Source organism: Schistocerca nitens, chromosome 6 (genome assembly GCF_023898315.1).
Source record: "Schistocerca nitens isolate TAMUIC-IGC-003100 chromosome 6, iqSchNite1.1, whole genome shotgun sequence".
In the NCBI taxonomy this organism is placed as follows: Eukaryota; Metazoa; Arthropoda; class Insecta; order Orthoptera; family Acrididae; genus Schistocerca; species Schistocerca nitens.
Genome location: NC_064619.1, coordinates 222,486,602 through 222,509,685, shown reverse-complemented (window position 1 = coordinate 222,509,685; position 23,084 = coordinate 222,486,602). Strand labels below are relative to the sequence as shown.

Below are 23,084 nucleotides of genomic sequence, written 5' to 3'. Positions count from 1 at the left end.
CCTATTCTTCCTTACGTTGGTCGTGCCATTGTAACTTGCAGCAGGAAGCGTTAATAGCAAGGCCTCTAGCTGGAACTCTTACGCCCTTTCTTGTAGCAAACTTCAGCCCACAGTACCGCTGCAGTGTATAATGCTCCTCTTCCACTTCTCAGGATGTCGAGAGCGTCATTTTCCTCTGGTCGCTGCTCCAGCTTGATTGCAGACGCTATTGTCAGCTGCTGGAGAAGCACCACCTTCGTCAGCAACTGTGTCCTCTTGAGCATTAAAAGAAAAGTGTGCGGCTATAACATACATTGACTGTGGAGCTACCATAAATATTCTCATCAAAATTTATGCCCAACACCTTAGTTTGGTTACTGACTCGAAGGTTAATTCTCACTTATTAAATTTATAAAGCAATTATTAACTTACCTGAGTTAGAATCGGATGTTCCGATGCGTTCTCTTCCATTTCTTCGGATGAATCACCCTTAATAATTCGCCCTCTTTAATCAAGGCTCACACAGCGACAAAACAAACTATGCAAGATGTGACAGAAGCTATCTTCCCATTGTGCTCTGAACAAACGACTGCTTCCCTTCATGCTCAACAGTGTTGCCAATTCTAGAGCAGTTATTCACCGTATGTGGACATAAACTTTTAATGCTCATGAAGCAGCTTCATAAATAGCACATGAAAGTGGAATAAGTCCAACATGACCAAAAATTGACTTGATTCCCTTGTTCTCTGAACTTCCCATATGTCACACCATATGATCGGTATAAGTGATGTGAGGAACGTTTTTTTCCGTCAATATACAGGGTGAGTCACCTAACGTTACCGCTGGATATATTTCGTAAACCACATCAAATACTGACGAACCGATTCCACAGACCGAACGTGAGGAGAGGGGCTAGTGTAATTGTTTAATACAAACCATACAAAAATGCACGGAAGTATGTTTTTTAACACAAACCTACGTTTATTTTAAATGGAACCACGTTAGTTTTGTTAGCACATCTAATCTAACTCCGTCTGCAGGCCGCAAGCGACCCATCGGGACCATCCGACCGCCGTATCACCCTCAGGTGAGGATGCGGATAGGAGGGGCATGGGGTCAGCACACCGCTCTCCCGGTCGTTATGACGGTTTTCTTTGACCGGAGCCGCTACTATTCGGTCGAGTAGCTCCTCAATTGGCATCACGAGGCTGAGTGCACCCCGAAAAATGGCAACAGCACGTGGCGGCGGGATGGTGACCCATCCAAGCGCCGGCCACGCCCGACAGCGCTTAACTTCGGTGATCTCACGGGAACCGGTGTATCCACTGCGGCAAGGCCGTTGCCCAGTTTTGTTAGCACATCTGAACATATAAACAAATACGTAATCAGTGCCGTTTGTTGCATTGTAAAATGTTAATTACATCCGGAGATATTGTAACATAAAGTTGACGCTTGAAACCTCCGACGTTCAGTTGCGTGTTGTAACAATCACGGGCCACGGTCGGCGAGCAGCATCTGGAGGGACATGTTTACGATGACGACCGTGTTTCTCCTGATCTTACACCTCTGGACTTCTTTCTGTGGGGTACGTTAAAGGAGAATGTGTACCGTGATGTGCCTACAACCCCAGAGGATATGAAACAACGTATTGTGGCAGCCTGCGGCGACATTACACCAGATGTACTGCGGCGTGTACGACATTCATTACGCCAGAGATTGCAATTGTGTGCAGCAAATGATGGCCACCACATTGAACATCTATTGGCCTGACATGTCGGGACACACTCTATTCCACTCCGTAATTGAAAACGGAAACCACGTGTGTACGTGTACCTCACCCCTCATGGTAATGTACATGTGCGTCAGTGAAAAAGACCAATAAAAAGGTGTTAGCATGTGGACGTAATGTGCTGTTCCAGTCTCTTCTGTACCTAAGGTCCATCACCGTTCCCTTTGGATCCCTACGTAATTCGGTGCTCTCCGATACACACGATCGAACAGCGGAGGAGTGGTACTCAAGCGTCAACTTTAGGTTACAATATCTCCGGATGTAATTAACATTTTACAATGCTACAAACGGCACTGATTACGTATTTGTTTATATGTTCAGATGTGCTAATAAAACTAACGGGGTTCCATTTAAAAAAACATATGTTTGTGTTAAAAAACATACTTCCGTGCATTTTTCTATGGTTTGTATTAACCAATTACACTAGCCCCTCTCCTCACGTTCGGTCTGTGGAATCGATTCGTCAGTATTTGATGTGGTTTACGAAATATATCCAGCGGTAATGTTAGGTGATTCACCCTGTATATGTGAGAGCATCTACAATTCACGGGATATTTTGGAATTACTTTAAGAGGTAACCCGTCTTCAAAATGTAGCTGGGATATTGTAGTATCATTTATGAGGCTGTCGGGATGAAAGTTAGAAGGAGGAATTGTCAGATTTGGGTTTTAATTGCTACAAGGATCTTATATTTCTTTTGAATCTTTTCTAATTTGCATAAAGTGCATAAAGGGTTAGACTTCAGACTTTCTCCCAGAACCATTAAACTGGACATCACTTGAGCGATAAAGTTTTAATTTTCATCGCGAAAAATAAATTATGAAATTAAATTTTTTGTTTATTTGAAGGTAGGCCTACATGGTAGCAGTCCTGGTGGAAAGTGAAATGAATTGACATCGAAACCAGCGCTACAAGATACTGGACTAGTCCTTTTCACAGATTGGTATGGGTTGTGCGAGGAAGCAACAGACAAAAGATTGAGAACTCTGTGCCGGCTTTGTTGTGCAAAGGCTGGCGTCCACGTTGGCTACAGAACAGCATCGTGCGATTGACAGTTTCCCGTTTGAACGCCGGCCGCTGTGGCCGAGCGGTTCTAGGCGCTTCAGTCCTGAACCGCGCTGCTGCTACGGTCGCAGGTTCGAATCCTGCTTCGGGCATGGATGTGTGATGTCCTTAGGTTAGTCAGGTATAAGTAGTTCCAAGTCTAGGGGACTGATGACCTCAGATGATAAGTCCCTTAGTGCTTAGAGCCATTTGAACCATTTTCCAATTTGAACAACGAAACAATCATAATAAGCCAAGGAGTATGGTGATTCCTAAAGTTACAAAATTACCTGTCGTGCTCGGCAATGTTAAATCTACAGTTTAAAAGAGTCGCAGACGATCATTGGTAGAAATAGGTGAAAATTCTAGTAACAATAAACAATCTGTACTCTAGATTTCCGGAGGGGGGAAAGTGCTCCTGCCCCCTTTCCCCACTCCTCCCCTTTCCACGCCTTGCGGACACCTGTGGGCAACAAGCAAGTGGAAATAAGACGATGACGACGCCAACGTGTGAGCTTCAGTACTGGAAATTCTTTACTTCCAGTTGAACATGAAGTTTTAACACTTCGATTTTATGTTGAAGTTTCTTGCTTGGTTTTACGTCTGTTCCTTATGTATGGCTATCATTGCTTGTGACAAGGGGAAGTACGTGACACCACGCGCGTCTCTAAGCGCATATCTCGGTCATAATACGCGGACTGTACCCTCTGCTTGTGCCACATGCGTAGCACCGAGCCGGCCGCGGTGGTCTAGCGGTTCTGGCGCTGCAGTCCGGAACCGTGGGACTGCTACGGTCGCAGGTTCGAATCCTGCCTCGGGCATGGGTGTGTGTGATGTCCTTAGGTTAGTTAGGTTTAAGTAGTTCTAAGTTCTAGGGGACTTATGACCTAAGATGTTGAGTCCCATAGTGCTCAGAGCCATTTGAACCATTCGTAGCACCGAAAAACTGTGAGTGCTTGCTAGCTGCACAACCCAGACTCAGTACTGATAGAGCGGCTTGGCGGGATATCCAAATCACTGACTGATTTAGAAGAAACATTACAAAAATTCGTAAACGCCCTTCCACACGCGAGCTATGAGTTCCGAGTAGTTTTTTCATACTTTTATGGGCGAATTTTGAGATCTAGCGGTCTAGCAAGTGGTTGGAGGAGACCTCGTAATACGTCGTGAAGTTATTCATTGGCAGGAAAAGGAGTTCAGTTAAAGACGTACACTCCTGGAAATTGAAATAAGAACACCGTGAATTCATTGTCCCAGGAAGGGGAAACTTTATTGACACATTCCTGGGGTCAGATACATCACATGATCACACTGACAGAACCACAGGCACATAGACACAGGCAACAGAGCATGCACAATGTCGGCACTAGTACAGTGTATATCCACCTTTCGCAGCAATGCAGGCTGCTATTCTCCCATGGAGACGATCGTAGAGATGCTGGATGTAGTCCTGTGGAACGGCTTGCCATGCCATTTCCACCTGACGCCTCAGTTGGACCAGCGTCCGTGCTGGACGTGCAGACCGCGTGGGACGACGCTTCATCCAGTCCCAAACATGCTCAATGGGGGACAGATCCGGAGATCTTGCTGGCCAGGGCAGTTGACTTACACCTTCTAGAGCACGTTGGGTGGCACGGGATACATGCGGACGTGCATTGTCCTGTTGGAACAGCAAGTTCCCTTGCCGGTCTAGGAATGGTAGAACGATGGGTTCGATGACGGTTTGGATGTACCGTGCACTATTCAGTGTCCCCTCGACGATCACCAGTGGTGTACGGCCAGTGTAGGAGATCGCTCCCCACACCATGATGCCGGGTGTTGGCCCTGTGTGCCTCGGTCGTATGCAGTCCTGATTGTGGCGCTCACCTGCACGGCGCCAAACACGCATACGACCATCATTGGCACCAAGGCAGAAGCAACTCTCATCGCTGAAGACGACACGTCTCCATTCGTCCCTCCATTCACGCCTGTCGCGACACCACTGGAGGCGGGCTGCACGATGTTGGGGCGTGAGCGGAAGACGGCCTAACGGTGTGCGGGACCGTAGCCCAGCTTCATGGAGACGGTTGCGAATGGTCCTCGCCGATACTCCAGGAGCAACAGTGTCCCTAATTTGCTGGGAAGTGGCGGTGCGGTCCCCTACGGCACTGCGTAGGATCCTACGGTCTTGGCGTGCATCCGTGCGTCGCTGCGGTCTGGCCCCAGGTCGACGGGCACGTGCACCTTCCGCCGACCACTGGCGACAACATCGATGTACTGTGGAGACCTCACGCCCCACGTGTTGAGCAATTCGGCGGTACGTCCACCCGGCCTCCCGCATGCCCACTATACGCCCTCGCTCAAAGTCCGTCAACTGCACATACGGTTCACGTCCACGCTGTCGCGGCATGCTACCAGTGTTAAAGACTGCGATGGAGCTCCGTATGCCACGGCAAACTGGCTGACACTGACGGCGGCGGTGCACAAATGCTGCGCAGCTAGCGCCATTCGACGGCCAACACCGCGGTTCCTGCTGTGTCCGCTGTGCCGTGCGTGTGATCATTGCTTGTACAGCCCTCTCGCAGTGTCCGGAGCAAGTATGGTGGGTCTGACACATCGGTGTCAATGTGTTCTTTTTTCCATTTCCAGGAGTGTATTTGGAGAGGTTTAATTAAAGCTAATAAACTGCATTTATTCCCGTGGCAACTTGAAGTTTTCAGTCTTGACTCTTGATCCATTTAGTTTCGAACTCTTACCTTGTTTTGGCTTTATGAGGTGAGCAGATGCTAATCAGTCAGAGGCGGTGACCCCATTGTAGCGATTTACTTTGTTCAGTACACTGGTTGGATGTCAGAATCTTTCTGAATGCAGTTAGGCTGCGATAAGATATTTAGCATTGGTATTGGACTTCTGAATATTGTAACCTTGTCTCGCGTTCTAAAGCGATGATACCGACCCTTGAGGAAAAGTTTTTCTTTATTCATTTCAGCATAGTGACCTTCATGCGTGATATTAGCTTGACTAAAGACAAGATGGCGGACACATTTTTCACATCTCATGTCACGTCAGCTTGTGAATTGATTGGTTGTGCCAAGATGGTGTAGTTATGGAATATTTTTCTTGCTATTAAGCGCAGTGTGGTTATAATCAAACAATCGCTACTTGAGCCAGTCTAGACGGAAAGCTATTTTCCGTACGAGTACCAAACTTTGTAGGAAGGAGTTCAAACTGTGCGCTGCAGGATTTACGTTGTAAATAGAATTAGTGTCAAGAGCGAGCGGTAGGCGACAGTACTGGTACAGTGACGCAGGGTTGAAACACAAGCATCAGTGTGCATTACAGCTCCAGACAGTCAACAGCGGAACTTCGAGTCTCCGTCCGGCACACAGTTTTAATCTGTCACGAAGTTTCATATCAGCGCACACTCCGCTGCAGCGTGAAAATCTCGTTCTTGAGTCAACAGTGGTCTTGACAAGGTGAGCAAGTCTTGACTCGCAACGCTGTTTTATCACAACAGCGGGTATCGACACATTAAAGTGATAAGGAGAGGTCACTTTGCACACCGAAGATGAAGAATACGATTCAGAAGTTCGAATTAATTTACGATTCGGGAATTCCTGATGGGAGTACCTGACGGCCAATTGCACCACAAACTGTTGAAGAAGTTACTGTTGCCACAGCTGAGAGTGCTGGACATTGGCGATTTTATAGCAGCGCGCAAGCTGTGTCACGAGAACTGAACATTCCATGATCCATTGGTCGAAAGTTACTGCGAAACATTGTGAAATGGTGTCTCTAGTGCGGTTCCAGGCTGTCGTGCATGCAGATGATAGTCACATGTAGCAATATTTTTGCCTGGAACGTAAAGAAGTTATGTAATTAACAAATGTTGCCCTATCATATGAAAATTAAAAATGTATTTCCTTCAATGGCTTATTAGTTAGTTCCCGTCTTCCTGTCCCTACAAATGTTTCACGAAGTTTTGTTGTTCTACGATCACTTGTTTTTCATGGGAGCCCTCTCAAGTAGCTAATTATAACCACCCTGTATATTACAACAAAGATTCTTTTTCTCTTCCTTTTCATTCACGATCGTGACGGACGCTATACATTTAACTCTTAAAAAATAATGGCAATGTGAACTAAATTTTTTTATTCAATGTATTTTAATTCCGTCTCTGCAATTACAAGAAAATACATGTTTTTGTCGCCAAACGCGTTTAGTTTCATTGTAATAAAGCAACACCAGTGGCCTATAATGAAATTTCTATGCCTAGGTATGAACAGAAAAAAAATGGCTCTGAGCACTATGGGACTTAACATCTGTGGTCATCAGTCCCCTAGAACTTAGAACTACTTAAACCTAACTAACCTAAGGACATCACACACATCCATGCCCGAGGCAGGATTCGAACCTGCGACCGTAGCGGTGACGCGGTTCCGGACTGAAGCGCCTAGAACCGCACGGCCACACCGGCCTGCTTCGAACAGAAATCAGGCATAAATTACCATAAGCAAAATCAACATCTTTGGTAACGATATGTTTTTCGGTCTGGAAAGCAAACCCATTTGTAACTATCTTTCATTACAGACCACTGATGTTTTATTTCAATAAAACTAAACGCGTTTGTTGACAAAATCATGCATTTTCTTGTAGCTGCAAACAAGTAATTAAATACCTTTAGTAATTATAAAGCAACTACGGACAATATGGCTACAAAAATGAATAACTCAAAGTTTTTTTACTAGGCTAACTGTGGCTTTGTACGTGTTCCCTTCATAAATACAGCACTACAGAAATTAGATTAAATTTTTGTCGGTACGTCTGATAATGATATCTGTATTTGGTAACTCAGGATAGGATCAAGTTTGTTGTGAAAGGGGCTGCATATTTCTATTTCTTCCAAAAAAGTCGTCTGTTCTCTTTTCTCAGGAAAAATTAGTATTTCTGAGCTTTCTTGACTGCTGTTCTCTGTGTTGCAGCAAAAGTTTAACCTGAGTGCTTCCATGAGTTCTCTGTATCTAATGCTGAAATAAAGCATTCATCAACAACTGTGAGTCGACCGAAGTGGCCGAGCGGTTCTAGGCGCTACAGTCTGGAACCGCGTGACCGCTGCGGTCGCAGCTTCGCATCCTGCCTCGGGCATGGATGTGTGTGACGTCCTTAGGTTAGTTAGGTTTAAGTAGTCCTAAGTTCTAGGGAACTGATGACCTCAGAAGTTAAGTCCCATAGTGCTCAGAGCCATTTTTGAACAACTGTGACTGGATGCAGTTTTTCTGTCTGATATTTACGGAAACAGCCAAGATGTTCTGAACTCTTTACGGGTAAATTAATCTCACTACGTCTGTATTTGTGTTGCCCGCATGGCAACAGCTTGTTATGAGTCTGTGTATCATAGTTACATTACATCCATAGATCATGAATACGACATTTCCTAATGATGTGGAACATGTCAGCTTAACATAAGTTGCTGAAAGCTTATATCCACCTACATTTACCTTTCCAATATCTGTGGCTATATGATGTTACCTCTAGATTTGTAGAAGTAGGTCAACATGGCGTAGTAAGTCGACACGGTGATCTCAGCTTACCTGAAACAAAAGGAACAAAAATTAGATACAAAGTCGATGTAAAGAACCAATGCTTTTATCTACACAATTCCATCTAATTGCCGATTACCATTAGCAAGACTCAGTGCATAATGCTCTGACCGAGTTTCGTAAACATTTCATCAGCATCTACACTGGTACGCCTCAAGTCAGCTCACGGTTTACGGAGGATGATACTTCAGGTACTACTATCATTTCTCCACTCCTGTTCCATTTGCAAAGTTGGTAAGCCAAAAAATGAGCTCGAAATACTCTCGATTTTTCCATCATAGATGTTTCTGTACAGGATAGACTAGCGTTGAGAGCTACATCAAACCAGTCTTTCGACTGAAGACCACAGCAGCATCATGTAGAAAATACCATTACCGAGGAGATGTCTATCCAGAACATGGTCTGTGTATTAACAGTGCTCTTGGTTCACATTCCTGCCGCTCACACAGCTCCCTGATATTCAACCGTATAGGTTCAAATGTGTGTGAAATCTTATGGGACGTAACTGCTAAGGTCATCAGTCAGTAAGCTTACACACTACTTAACCTAAATTATCCTAAGGACAAACGCACACACCCATGCCCGAGGGAGGACTCGAACCTCCGCCGAGACCAGCCGCACAGTCCATGACTGCAGCGCCTCAGACCGCTCGGCTAATCCCGCGCCAACCGTATAGGTCTTGTAGCTATTTCGCTACGGTACTATAGATCACAAAGGTCGGTGAGCGGGTGCCGAAACTTCCAGCTTCTGTCAACTGAGAACTGAAGTGAAATACAAAAAAGGTTCAAATTGCTCTGAGCACTATGGGACTTAACTGCTGAGGTCATCAGTCCCCTAGAACTTAGAACTACTTAAACCTAACCAACCTAAGGACATCACACACATCCATGCCCGAGGCAGGATTCGAACCAGCGACCGTAACGACCACGCGGTTCCAGACTGAAGCGCCTAGAACCGCTCGGCCGCACCTATATAACGTGCCATATAAATTTTAAAAAAAAATCAAGAATAAACATTCTGTAGAAGGTTAATGATATTGCAGGATTCGTTAGTCGTGCCGATGTACGCTCTGTCATTGATCTTCGGCTGCATTGCTGAAGCATCCGGTGTCGTAAAATCACAGAAAGTAGACCTCAAGTTATGTGTTAGTTATTTTGTTATTACAGTAGTGCGAATGATATTCTAACACACACTAAACCATCGAAAGTCTTAAGTTTCTTTGATGGCCACAACATCTGTAATTACAGAGTGTGTCTTCACATTACAATTTCCTTCAGACACACGTGCTGACGAGGCGTCGAGCTCGCCGGCTATGGCTGAACTTCCAACGTCATATGCTGTGGCTGCGCGAGGACAACTCCCGATCCAAAGCCCCAGTATTAATGCGGACAACCACGTGACCCAACAAGAAGCCCAGAGCCCAATGAATGACACAACAGAATCTAGATTACATGAGCCTAAGGAAATCGTGACAGCTGTAACTGCTTCAGCACAACAGATACCGAAATATAATGAGAAACCGATCAATTTTTCCAATGACGAGACTGATGACATGCAAGAAACATCTTTGATTGGTTCAAATGGCTCTGAGCACTATGGGACTTAACATCTGTGGTCATCAGTCCCCTAGAACTTAGAACTACTTAAACCTAACTAACCTAAGGTCAGCACAAACATCCATGCCCGAGGCAGGATTCGAACCTGCGACCGTAGCGGCCACACGGTTCCAGACTGAAGCGCCTAGAACCGCACGGCCACACCGGCCGGCCAAACATCTTTGAATGAGCACCATTAAATCGAACCGATACCTGTGAAGAATACGACCTTCGATTAAAGCATGAGCGAAAATTTGACTGGGAACACCAACGTAATAGAGCTGAAAAATACTGAGTAAGACAGCCCTAGGCAGGAGCCGGTAAAACCTAAACACCAAATGCGTAAACAGAGTCCTGTAGGGATTCAGGAACTATAGTGAACGAAAGAAAAACATGACTTGGTAGAGGTCGGAAAAAGACATTCCAAATACGAATAGAGATGTACACACCAACACACAATCCCCTCAGTTGAAGAACCTAAGGAAACAAGGAACCCCCATCTACCTCACGTGGGAATTCATGGTCTGATGACAGTGAGTGTGGTTAGTAGTACCACTGAATTATGCAAGTGTAAATAATTGCCACGCTCAGTGTAAACAGGTTTGACAAACTGCCTATTGGCTTCTGTCTCGGGTTCTTCGGCCGACGTTCATCTAATGATTTTTCTGACGTTTCGCCAGCACGAGTGGCTGGCATTGTCAAAGCTTCACCCTCCATTGCCGGTGGTGAACTGGAGCCGAGCTCGCGGGCGCAGGCTATATGTACCTGGCGCGCCAACGTCCGAGGGCTTCTCCGCGGTCATTTCCGGTGCGGTTCTCCTCTTGCTACCTGCGACGGTCGTTCGCTGCAGTACGGGAAGCCAGGATCCGTTGACCTTAAGGCTTTCCTCTTTCTTGTTCAAACTGTTCGCGTGTTTTTGTATTTCTACAGCTTCTCTGAACAAGCGCGTGTGATAGTGCTTCTCTACAGCTAGAACTTCCGTGTCGGCGAATTTAATTACATGGTCGGTCTCATTCAGTGCGTGCTCTGCCACGGCCGATTTCTCCACCTGCCCCAACCTGCAATGTCGCTTATGCTCTTTGATCCTGGTGTTAATGGATCGTCCAGTCATTCCGACATAAACTTTTCCGCATGTGCATGGTATGCGGTATATTCCCGACATTGCAAGTGGGTCTCTTTTCTCCTTCGCCGATCTAAGACACTCTTTGATCTTCCTTGTCGGTTTGAAAATCGTCTTTACGCCATGTTTGCGCAATATACGGCCGATTCTGTCCGTCACTCTGGGAATGTATGGCAGAAAGGCCGTACCCGACAATTCTTTTTCCGGTTCCTTACTTCGCCGAGGGTTGGGCTCTGTTACACTTCTAATATAATTTGTGGAGTAACCATTGCTCCTCAGGACAGTTTCCAGGTGTTGCATTTCTCGTTTGAGGTGTTGCGGCTCACATATTCGTCCTGCTCTCGTTACGAGCGTACTAATCATGCCTCTTTTCTGGCTCGGGTGGTGGTTTGACAGTTTGTGCAGGTATCGGTCCGTGTGAGTCGGTTTTCGATACACGCTGTGTCCCAGATCTTCGCCGTCCCTTGTGACCAGAACATCTAGAAATGGCAGTTTCTTGTCCTTTTCTACTTCCATGGTAAATGTTATGTTGGCATGGAGGCTGTTCAAGTGTCTTAGGAAGTCACTGAGCTGTTCTTCACCATGGCTCAGTGACTTCCTAAGACACTTGAACAGCCTCCATGCCAACATAACATTTACCATGGAAGTAGAAAAGGACAAGAAACTGCCATTTCTAGATGTTCTGGTCACAAGGGACGGCGAAGATCTGGGACACAGCGTGTATCGAAAACCGACTCACACGGACCGATACCTGCACAAACTGTCAAACCACCACCCGAGCCAGAAAAGAGGCATGATTAGTACGCTCGTAACGAGAGCAGGACGAATATGTGAGCCGCAACACCTCAAACGAGAAATGCAACACCTGGAAACTGTCCTGAGGAGCAATGGTTACTCCACAAATTATATTAGAAGTGTAACAGAGCCCAACCCTCGGCGAAGTAAGGAACCGGAAAAAGAATTGTCGGGTACGGCCTTTCTGCCATACATTCCCAGAGTGACGGACAGAATCGGCCGTATATTGCGCAAACATGGCGTAAAGACGATTTTCAAACCGACAAGGAAGATCAAAGAGTGTCTTAGATCGGCGAAGGAGAAAAGAGACCCACTTGCAATGTCGGGAATATACCGCATACCATGCACATGCGGAAAAGTTTATGTCGGAATGACTGGACGATCCATTAACACCAGGATCAAAGAGCATAAGCGACATTGCAGGTTGGGGCAGGTGGAGAAATCGGCCGTGGCAGAGCACGCACTGAATGAGACCGACCATGTAATTAAATTCGCCGACACGGAAGTTCTAGCTGTAGAGAAGCACTATCACACGCGCTTGTTCAGAGAAGCTGTAGAAATACAAAAACACGCGAACAGTTTGAACAAGAAAGAGGAAAGCCTTAAGGTCAACGGATCCTGGCTTCCCGTACTGCAGCGAACGACCGTCGCAGGTAGCAAGAGGAGAACCGCACCGGAAATGACCGCGGAGAAGCCCTCGGACGTTGGCGCGCCAGGTACATATAGCCTGCGCCCGCGAGCTCGGCTCCAGTTCACCACCGGCAATGGAGGGTGAAGCTTTGACAATGCCAGCCACTCGTGCTGGCGAAACGTCAGAAAAATCATTAGATGAACGTCGGCCGAAGAACCCGAGACAGAAGCCAATAGGCAGTTTGTCAACAAGTGGCCACGAAAGCCTCAACAATTTTGTAAACAGGTTTGTTTCCGACTAGGAGTTAGAATGTCTAAAGGACTTGGCTAATTTAGAAGGCTTGCCCAAAGAATTTTATGCTTGCTTTTGGAGTGTTACAGGAACAGAGTTAACTAAAATTTACAATGAATTATTAGGGCAAGTGCAGTTCCCGTCTCAGCTTACAGAATGAATGATTGTCTTTATTCCCCCCCCCCCCCCAAAAAAAACAAAAAAAATTTGCCTTACGCTGAAGGTTTTCTGACCACTAGCTTCGATCAACTCCGACTATACAGGGTGGTCCATTGATAGTGACCGGGTGAAATATCTCACGAAATAAGCATCAAACGAAAAAACTAGAAAAAACGAAACTCGTCTAACTTGAAGGGGGTAACCAGATGGTGCTATGGCTGGCCGCTAGATGGCGCTGCCACAGGTCAAACGGATATCAACTGCGTTTTTTTGAAATAGGAACCCCCATTTTTATTACATATTCGTGTAGTACGTAAAGAAATATGAATGTTTTAGTTGGACCACTTTTTTCGCTTTGTGATAGATGGCGCTGTAATAGTCACAAACGTATAAGTACGTGGTATCACGTAACATTCCGCCAGTTATGACGGTATTTGCTTCGTGATACATTACCCGTGTTAAAATGGACTGTTTACCAATTGCGGTAAAGGTCGATATCGTGTTGATGTATCGCTATTGTGATCAAAATTCCGAACGGGCGTGTGCTATGTATGTTGCTCTTTATCCTGGACGACATCATCCAAGTGTCCGGACCGTTCGCCGGAAAGTTACGTTATTTAAGGAAACAGGAAGTGTTCAGCCACATGTGAAACGTCAACCACGACCTGCAACAAATGATGATGCCCAAGTAGGTGTTTTAGCTGCTGTCGCTGCTAATCCGCACATCAGTAGCAGACAAATTGCGCGAAAATCGGGAATCTCAAAAACGTCGGTATTGAGAATGCTACATCAACATCTATTGCACCATACCATGGCCCGCACATTCACCGGATCTGACGCCCCCAGATTTCTTTCTGTGGGGAAATCTGAATGATATTTGCTATCGTGATTCACCGACAACGCCTGACAACATGCGTCAGCGCATTGTCAATGCATGTGCGAACATTACGGAAGGCGAACTACTCGCTGTTGAGAGGAATGTCGTTACACGTATTGACAAATGCATTGAGGTTGACGGACACCATTTTGAGCATTTATTGCATTAATGTGGTATTTACAGGTAATCACGCTGTAACAGCATGCGTTCTCAGAAATGATAAGTTCATAAAGGTATATGTATCACATTGGAACAACCGAAATAAAATGTTCAAACGTAACTACGTTTTGTATTTTAATTTAAGGGGCTCCGGAACGCCCTATACTTGCAATGTTAAAATAACGCTTATAAATTACATCTTTCCTCACAAAGTATTTGAGGTAGGAAGTTGAACTTTTTACAGATTATTTATTGGAATATGGGCTACAACTTAACACAGGGATTTTACAAAATTTTAGTTCAGTTATTAAAGATGATTTTTTTTCAATTGTAATGAAAATTCACAACATTTTTTGCAATTTTTTATTTATATATTCAAAAATATACAGTTTTTTGGAAAAAGGCTGTGTTAAATTATGCAGAAGGTACTGTGTAACATTTACTGAAAGTTTGAAACAAATATGTTTGGAAGATCCTTAGAAAACATGTAATTAGTATGAGAAAATAAAAGTTTTGGGAATCGAGCGACAAAGATTGGATTAACTTTTTAGTGCATTCCAGGTCCATAGGATGGATTATCTTCATCCTCTGCAAACTCCTCCTCCAGCTTCCTCTTGTTCCTCCTCCTGTTTACTCTTGCTTGTATTTCTAGAGTCTTTACAGCCCTGTCTGCAGCGCGAAGGCGTTCCTTGTCTAAAGCAAGCATCGCTCGTACCATGTTAGAACCTATCTTCATTCCCATATTTCTAAATACCTTGCACCTTACAATGTTGCCATCATTGAAAGTCGCAACAGCATCATACACACCAAAGTGAAGTGTTTCTATTCCAACAAATACAGTCTTGGGGATTCTCGACCATATAACACCATTTACATTTTCATTGGGGTTTTGAGTTTTTCCGTGAATACACTTTTTCAACAGTTCAGGTGCTGCTAAGTCTCTGAAAATAGGTTTTATCACCTCCATTATTGCATGAGGCAGACTATGCTTATGAGTGTACACTTGACCAGTTAGCAATCCTTTGTTATATTTACACCAACTGTCTTCTTCTTTGGGACACAAGCTATGTTGGGGATTTTCATCGGTTGAAGAAGTATGAAAAAAAAGAGCCCAAACAGCCTTCTTCATTTCGTCGACACTTTGTGTATTTTGCCTAACAGCCATTCCATAATAGATCTGTATTTTGTCAATTACACCGTCAGTTAACCTTCCCTTCCCATCCAACCCTTTACCATCACTGAGTTTTTGTTTTTTGTACGAAGCTTTCAGTCGCCGAAGTCTTGTTCCCATTCGCTTCTGTACGTATCCAATACACTCAAATTTCTGCACTACAACATCATCACCATAGGGCTTCAGTCCTTGAACCTGTTTGAAACTTTTAGAATCACCGTCACCAAGGTAATTAACATATCGCACTTTATCACACGCCCCAGAACGCTGGAATATACTGGCAACACCAGCCACTTCCATTCCTCCACTACTGCCACTATAGTTAGCTTTGCAATTATTTTCATGTGTACCTTTATATTTTTGTGGACATCTACAATACTTTGATATTACTGCTACATCTAAAACTTTCCCTGTATACATACTGGTGGCAGATACTACACCATGAAGAGATGTGTGTCCCCGTTTATGCCAGGTACCATCGAACGCTGCAGTCAAATCTCTGTTACCATTATTTTCCATTACTGCCTCTTCCACAGCGTTCTTCATAGATTCTATACAGACATCTTCTACTTTAGACCCTATTAATTTATTATAGGTCGTAAACTTGGTTGGGGGATTTGGAAGATTCATGATGCCACAGAAAATTGCACCTGCAGTAGCACCCTTACCAACTGAACGCAAGGAATAAACAAATCTAATGTTGTGTTCGTAGATTTTGCTACCATTTTCTTCAGTTGCAGTTACTGCAACACTGTTCCAAAAGGTGGTCATGTATGAACACTTATCACATTTCAGTTGTATTTCACTAGCAAGTCCTACGTGCTTTATTATGGAGAGTTCCAGACCAACTTCACTACAATGAATACATCTTACACAGTTTGAAAAAATTCCTTTGAGAACCGACATATCAAATATTTCATTCACATCCGATTCGCCCATAAAACATTCATAGTTTTCACTCATTTAACCAAGCTTCTTCTGTGAAGTATTTTCTTTCCCACTTTGACTGCTATGGGCAGGTGTACTTGAGAGGTTAGGTTCACTCACTTGGTTATCGTCTTTATTGTTTACAGTAATAACACATACCTTTGGCTTTCGAACATTTCTCCTTTTCTTAAAAGCCTTCAGAGGATTTCTAATAACTTTACTTTTACTCATTATTATACTTCAACAAAACAGAGATTCAAGAAACAGAATTAATTACGAATATTTTCGAGATAACGACAGAGTAAATAAACATGAAACAATCGACAATCACACCAGCGATATACAGGGTGATTCAAAAAGAATACCACAACTTTAAAAATGTGTATTTAATGAAAGAAACATAATATAACCTTCTGTTATACATCATTACAAAGAGTATTTAAAAAGGTTTTTTTTCACTCAAAAACAAGTTCAGAGATGTTCAATATGGCCCCCTCCAGACACTCGAGCAATATCAACCCGATACTCCAACTCGTTCCACACTCTCTGTAGCATATCAGGCGTAACAGTTTGGATAGCTGCTGTTATTTCTCGTTTCAAATCATCAATGGTGGCTGGGAGAGGTGGCCGAAACACCATATCCTTAACATACCCCCATAAGAAAAAATCGCAGGGGGTAAGATAAGGGCTTCTTGGAGGCCAGTGATGAAGTGCTCTGTCACGGGCTGCCTGGCGGCCGATCCATCGCCTCGGGTAGTTGACTTTCAGGTAGTTACGGACAGATAAGTGCCAATGTGGTGGCGCTCCATCCTGCTGAAATATGAATTGTTGTGCTTCTTGTTCGAGCTGAGGGAACAGCCAATTCTCTAACATCTCCAGATACTGTAGTCCAGTTACAGTAGCACCTTCGAAGAAAAAGGGACCAAAAACTTTATTGGCTGAAATGGCACAGAAAACGTTCACCTTAGGCGTGTCACGTTCATACTGAGTTGTTTCCCGCGGATTCGAAATGCACGCTGAACAACTGTCGTCGATTCACTTCTGCCGTACTCAATAACACAAAAAGCTTTCTGTTGAGCGGTCGCCATCTTAGCATCAACTGACGCTGACGCCTAGTCAACAGCGCCTCAAGCGAACAAATGTACAACTAAATGAAACTTTATAGCTCCCTTAATTCGCCGACAGATAGTGCTTAGCTCTGCCTTTTGTCGTTGCAGAGTTTTAAATTCCTAAAGATGTGGTATTCTTTTTGAATCACCCTGTATATTGAACCATCACAGGTTAGCCACAACACATACTTTATCTCACATCACTAAAATGTACCTGATGAACACGGACGTTAATAATAACACCATTTGACAGCAGTTTAACAGCGCCACAGTGGGTCACGCCCATGTAGAACACATTTAAAAAAAAATTTAAAAGTAGTTGTTGTCTTCGGAATTGAATAAATTATATATCTATTAAAAGGTAATAGTCTGCAGATTCAGAAAACGCAAAAAAGTAAAAATTGAACTTTTCATGATTTTGAGCCTTTCCGGAGCCCCCTTAAAAAACCTACCTGTTACCAAGTGTTCGCCTAAAATTGTGAGCCATATGTTTGTGACTATTACAGCGCTATCTATCACAAAGCGAAAAAAGTGGTCCAACTAAAACATTCATATTTCTTTACGTACTACACGAATATGTAATAAAAATGGGGGTTCCTATTTTAAAAAACGTAGTTGATATCCGTTTGACCTATGGCAGCGCCATCTAGCGGACTAACCATAGCGCCATCTGGTTTCCCCCTTCAAGCTAGACGAGTTTCGTTCTTTGTAGTTTTTTCATTTGACGCTTATTTCGTGAGATATTTGGCCCGGTCACGATCAATGCACCATCCTGTATAATCTTCACTCGTCTCATAAACAGTAGAATTAAGTCGTTGTTTACGAACGTAATTGGCCCTTATCAAATGAGTGCTGTCTCAGGGAGATCTGTAACAAATTAATAGCGTGAATACAAGGAAACTATAAATTTATCATGATTATGTAAATGCAACGTTGGTCCCATGTTTTGAGAGGCATTTGACCACATCAACCACCATTTTTTACTAACTCTGATTCAAAGGATGGGGTTCAGTGATCATTTTATTCAGCTCATTCTCAAATGTATAGTCGGATCTTCCTCTAGAATCAAAATTAATGGCCAAACAAGTTCATCCACCCTGATTAAACGATCTTTGCGGCAGGGCTTCCCCTTTTCTACTGTATGCGATCACTGTAGAACAATTACCGTTACATCTGCATCACAGGATACGAGGTTTACAGATGTTAGGTACAGAACCCATGTCGTGAACATGCAGATGAGTACAGTGTAATAGTTAATACGAAATCCGAATAGCTTATGTCACTTATTCTGGCGCCTAGCTTAGTGGATACAGATCGAAGATTTTACCTGTGGGATCCCAAATTGAGAACACGCAAATAACATGGCTACAAAGGAGAGAGAAGGTGAACCACACAAGCATGATTTTAACTTCTAATCAGTGGGAGATTATAGTTGCCAACTCAGACCATAAACTGAACATATTCAGAACTCGTGATGGTACAGATTAACAGTTATCCAATAAGCTAAATATATCGCCTCACAGCAGTGTTACTCGTATCCAGTGTACAGTGCGCAAGATTCTACCTGCAACGTATTGGTTCATCTGGAGCAGATATATGCTTGAAGTCATCGTGGCATCCACAGTGCTAACCCGCATTGCTGGTGGTTTGGGCGTCAAAGAAGTCCAAAAACGACGCACTGCAATATATATAAAGAGTATCCGCAAAATACAGCACTCACCCCGTACGACTATCACAAAAATTTATTCACCGGCATAGCTCCCTTGAGCAAGATCGCTCTAGTCGACATTGGCCGCATCAGCACTCAACTCGAATACGTCCGCACTTATTACGTGGAAATGAGCAATATTCAAATTAATCCACAACAACTTGACACCAGAAGGACCTATTGACAACTCACAAGACACCACAAACCATACCCTGTGGAAGAGAAATATCCAGCGGTCAACTGGAAAAACCTTTGAAAAACTTCACAAGATTAAATAGAAGTAGAGTCCACAATGCAATCATGTACATAATGTTGACTCTCTGGCACACACCCTAATCTGTAGAGACCAATTCCATATAGGGAGCTGGACTAGAGAAAAGCTAGCAACGATTATTAGAACTACAGAAACCATTGTAAAAAAGAAATACTTCAGCCAGACTGTCATTTCTTTCCGGAAACAAAGAACAATAACTACACTTGGATTATCGGACAGTTAGTATACTTCGCAACTGCGACCAAAAAAGCGAGTACAGATGAGTGTAAACGATGTACACGTATAATGGAAGAGCACCACAATCTTAAAAAGAGTCTGAAATACAAAGCTTTGGTTGAAAATTTTTACTTCACAGTTTACCGTACAGAAGAGTTAATTTTTGGTTATCACATATCAGTTAAGAGGGTTACTGACAAGGGAACCTCCCCATCGCACCCCCCTCAGATTTAGTTATAAGTTGGCACATTGGATAGACCTTGAAAAACTGAACACAGATCAATCGAGAAAACAGGAAGAAGTTGTGTGGAACTATGAAAAAAATTAGTAAAATATACAAACTTAGTAGTCCATGCGAAGATAGGCAACATCAAGGAGAGTGGGAGAGTAGGTGCGCCGTGGTCCTGTGGTTAGCGAGAGCAGCTACGAAACGAGGTGTTCTAGGTTCAAGTCTTCCTTCGACTTAAAATTTTAATTTTTTATTTTCAGCTTATGTGACAAACTCTTATGTTTTCATCACTATTTTGGGAGTGATTATCACATCTACAAGAAAACCTAAATCGGGCAAGGTGACGCACACGCCTTCACCAGTGTCGTATAGAATATATCAGACGTGTTTTACCGTGGAGGAATCGGTTGACCTATGACCTTGCGATCAAATGTTTTCGGTTCCCAGTGGAGAGGCACGTCCTTTCTTCTACTAATCGCACGGTTTTGCGGTGCGGTCGCAAAACACAGACACTAAAATTATTGCAGTAAACAGAAACGTCAATGAACGAACGAATAGATCATAACTTTGCGAAAATAAAGAAAGTAAAATTTTCAGTCGAGGGAAGACTTGAACCAAGGACCTCTCGGTCTGCAGCTACTCACGCTAACCACGGGACCACGGCGCTGCTGCGCTCGCATTTTCCCTGATGTTGCATAACTATCCTACATATGGACTACTCAGTTTGAATATTTTACTAATTTTTTTCACGGTTCCACAGAACTTCTTCCTGTTTTCTCGATTGATCTGTGTTCAGTTTTTCAAGGCCTATCCACTGTGCCAACTTATAACTAAATCTGAAGGGGGTGCGATGGGGAGGTTCCCTTGTGAGAAGAATTAATATGGTAGAGAAATTCATGTTTTGAAATATCATGTTGCCTCATGAGAACTCTAATTTCGGCAGAAGCCACAATACGGAAATATAACAAAAACGGCAAAAAAAAAATCCAAGAAGTGCTTGATTTATTTTGTCTTAAAGATTTTAGATTCTTTGTTAATAAAATATTTTTTTTTTTAATTTCAGTTTGGGGAGTGAAGAATTTAACCCATTATTTTACGGTTCCAGAGTAGGAAATTAAACGCTTTGGAGCTAGCCCGCCAAAGCAGAATATTGGTGAGCTTAAGGACGGGCTGATTGACTCCAGTCAGGTTTGACAAAAATTTTCGCTTGACACAAACGGCTGACATCAATCAGAATTCGCAAAATGCGAGTCCATTTCATATCAAGTACAATGTCAGAACCGTATCTGCTCATTCAGACATGCAACTTGTCTGAAGGACGTTTAAATGTGAAATCTTCGTACACCCATAGTTGAAGTGGAGGACAGGGGGACGTCAGCTGGTATAAATTTATATTAAAAATGAAGAAATTACTCCAGCTGTATTTAAGGTGTCGATTTTATTTTGGCAATTAGTTTCAACGTTGTAACAACGTCATCTTCAGGCCAATACACTTGTTGACGTCAACTGCGTGCGACTGATACTAGAAGCCAGTGGTGAGATATGGATGTGCTTCGTGTCAAGCTGTTGATGACCTCCTGAGTGGTTGTTTTCAGCTCAGCAATGGTTTTGGGGTTATTGTCTTTAATATAACCGCACAAAAAGGAGTCCCGTGTGTTCAGATCCGCAGAATATGGCGGCCAATGGAGGCCCTTGCCAGTGGCCTCTGGGTCCCGCAGAGCCAGAATGGCCGGCGGAAGTGGCCGTGCGGTTAAAGGCGCTGCAGTCTGGAACCGCAAGACCGCTACGGTCGCAGGTTCGAATCCTGCCTCGGGCATGGATGTTTGTGATGTCCTTAGGTTAGTTAGGTTTAACTAGTTGTAAGTTCTAGGGGACTAATGACCTCAGCAGTTGAGTGTCATAGTGCTCAGAGCCATTTGAACCATTTTTGAGCCAGAATGCGGTCCCCAAAGTGCTCCTCCAGGACATCAAACACTGTCCTGCATCGATGGGGTCGAGCTGCGTCTTGCATGAACCACACTCGTCGAAATCAGCGCCACTTTGTCGTCGAAATCAGCGCCACTTTGGATAATGAGGATGAAATCATCTACCAAAACCTTCACATACCGTAGGGTAGTCACCGTGCCATCAAGGAATATCTCACCGATTATTCGGTGACTGGACACCACACCACACAGTCACCCGTTGAGGGTGAAGAGACTTCTCGATCACGAAACACGGATTCTCAGTGCCCCAAATGCCCCAATTTTGCTTATTTACAAAACCATCCTAATGAAAATGGCCGACAACAACATGGCGCTCGCGCATGCTCACAGTAATATCCACAACGCCCCGCAGCAAACCGTGTAGTGTGAACGTACCAACGCAAACCGTTCAGAAGTTATGGTGATTTTATTTCATATAGTTCAATAATTGTCACCCTGTACCAGCAATAAATAAATAAATATATAAAAATAAAAATAAAAAAGGTATTTTCCTTTTTCGTGGTGATGATGATAACTTTAAGACTACCTTCAAAACAGACATTCGAGAGTGGAGGTGCTGCTGTGTCAGGAATTGTTTGATTTGTAAAGATTGTCGGTTTCGGACTAAGTTACAATATTTTGCCCAAGTCTTCCGACTTACGGTGGAGAGCCTAGAAGCCGAGGAAAGGTGCGTGGATAATGTTGTGGCGTAACAAGCTAGCTACGCCACACTGAGAAGTAGCCAGAAGGGCACGCGTCAACTCTCGCCGTCTTGCGTTAAGTCTGAAACAGGATACGTGATGAAAGCTATAAAGAAAAGAACGGAGCTTCTCGTATACTTAACTTTAATTTCTTGTTGTACATTGCTCTTGATAATACAAGTGAGACTCTCTCCAGATATGGTTAATGCGCCTTGCTAGGTCGTAGCCATGGACTTAGCTGAAGGCTATTCTAACTGTCTCTCGGCAATTGAGAGAAAGGCTTCGTACGTGTAGTCGCTAGCAATGTCGTCCGTACAACTGGGGCGAGTGCTAGTACGTCTCTCGAGACCTGCCTTGTGGTGGCGCTCGGTCTGCGATCCTGACAGTGGCGACACGCGGGTCCGACATGTACTAATGGACCGCGGCCGATTTAAGCTACCACCTAGCAAGTGTGGTGTCTGGCGGTGACACCACAGATAATATGAGAGCGGCTACAAATTTGATGGAGGATAAAGTTCTGCTGCACCTTGCCACACGGACAAGTGGGTTGGGCAGCCTGTCAGGGTTTACTGGGTCACCAGAGGCACCGGAGATTGCAGTGGCGCCCAGCAGGAGAGCGCAGCAAGACAGCCGAGACAGGGAAACCCCACGCTGCCCGCCTGGCGAGCACGGCCGTGGCGCCGCTTGCAGTCTTGGAAGGCGGGTTGTTTCCAGGCAGCGCAGTGATGCGATTAAGCGTGCCTACCGCTAGTCCAACACTGCTGGCA

General features: G+C 44.1%; 1 protein-coding gene across 1 annotated transcript in view; it reads right to left on the bottom strand.

Moving 5' to 3' along the window:
- LOC126262815 (uncharacterized) overlaps window positions 1-23,084 on the bottom strand; it is a 364,801-nt gene that overhangs the window by 142,083 nt on the left and 199,634 nt on the right. The window lies entirely within an intron of this gene.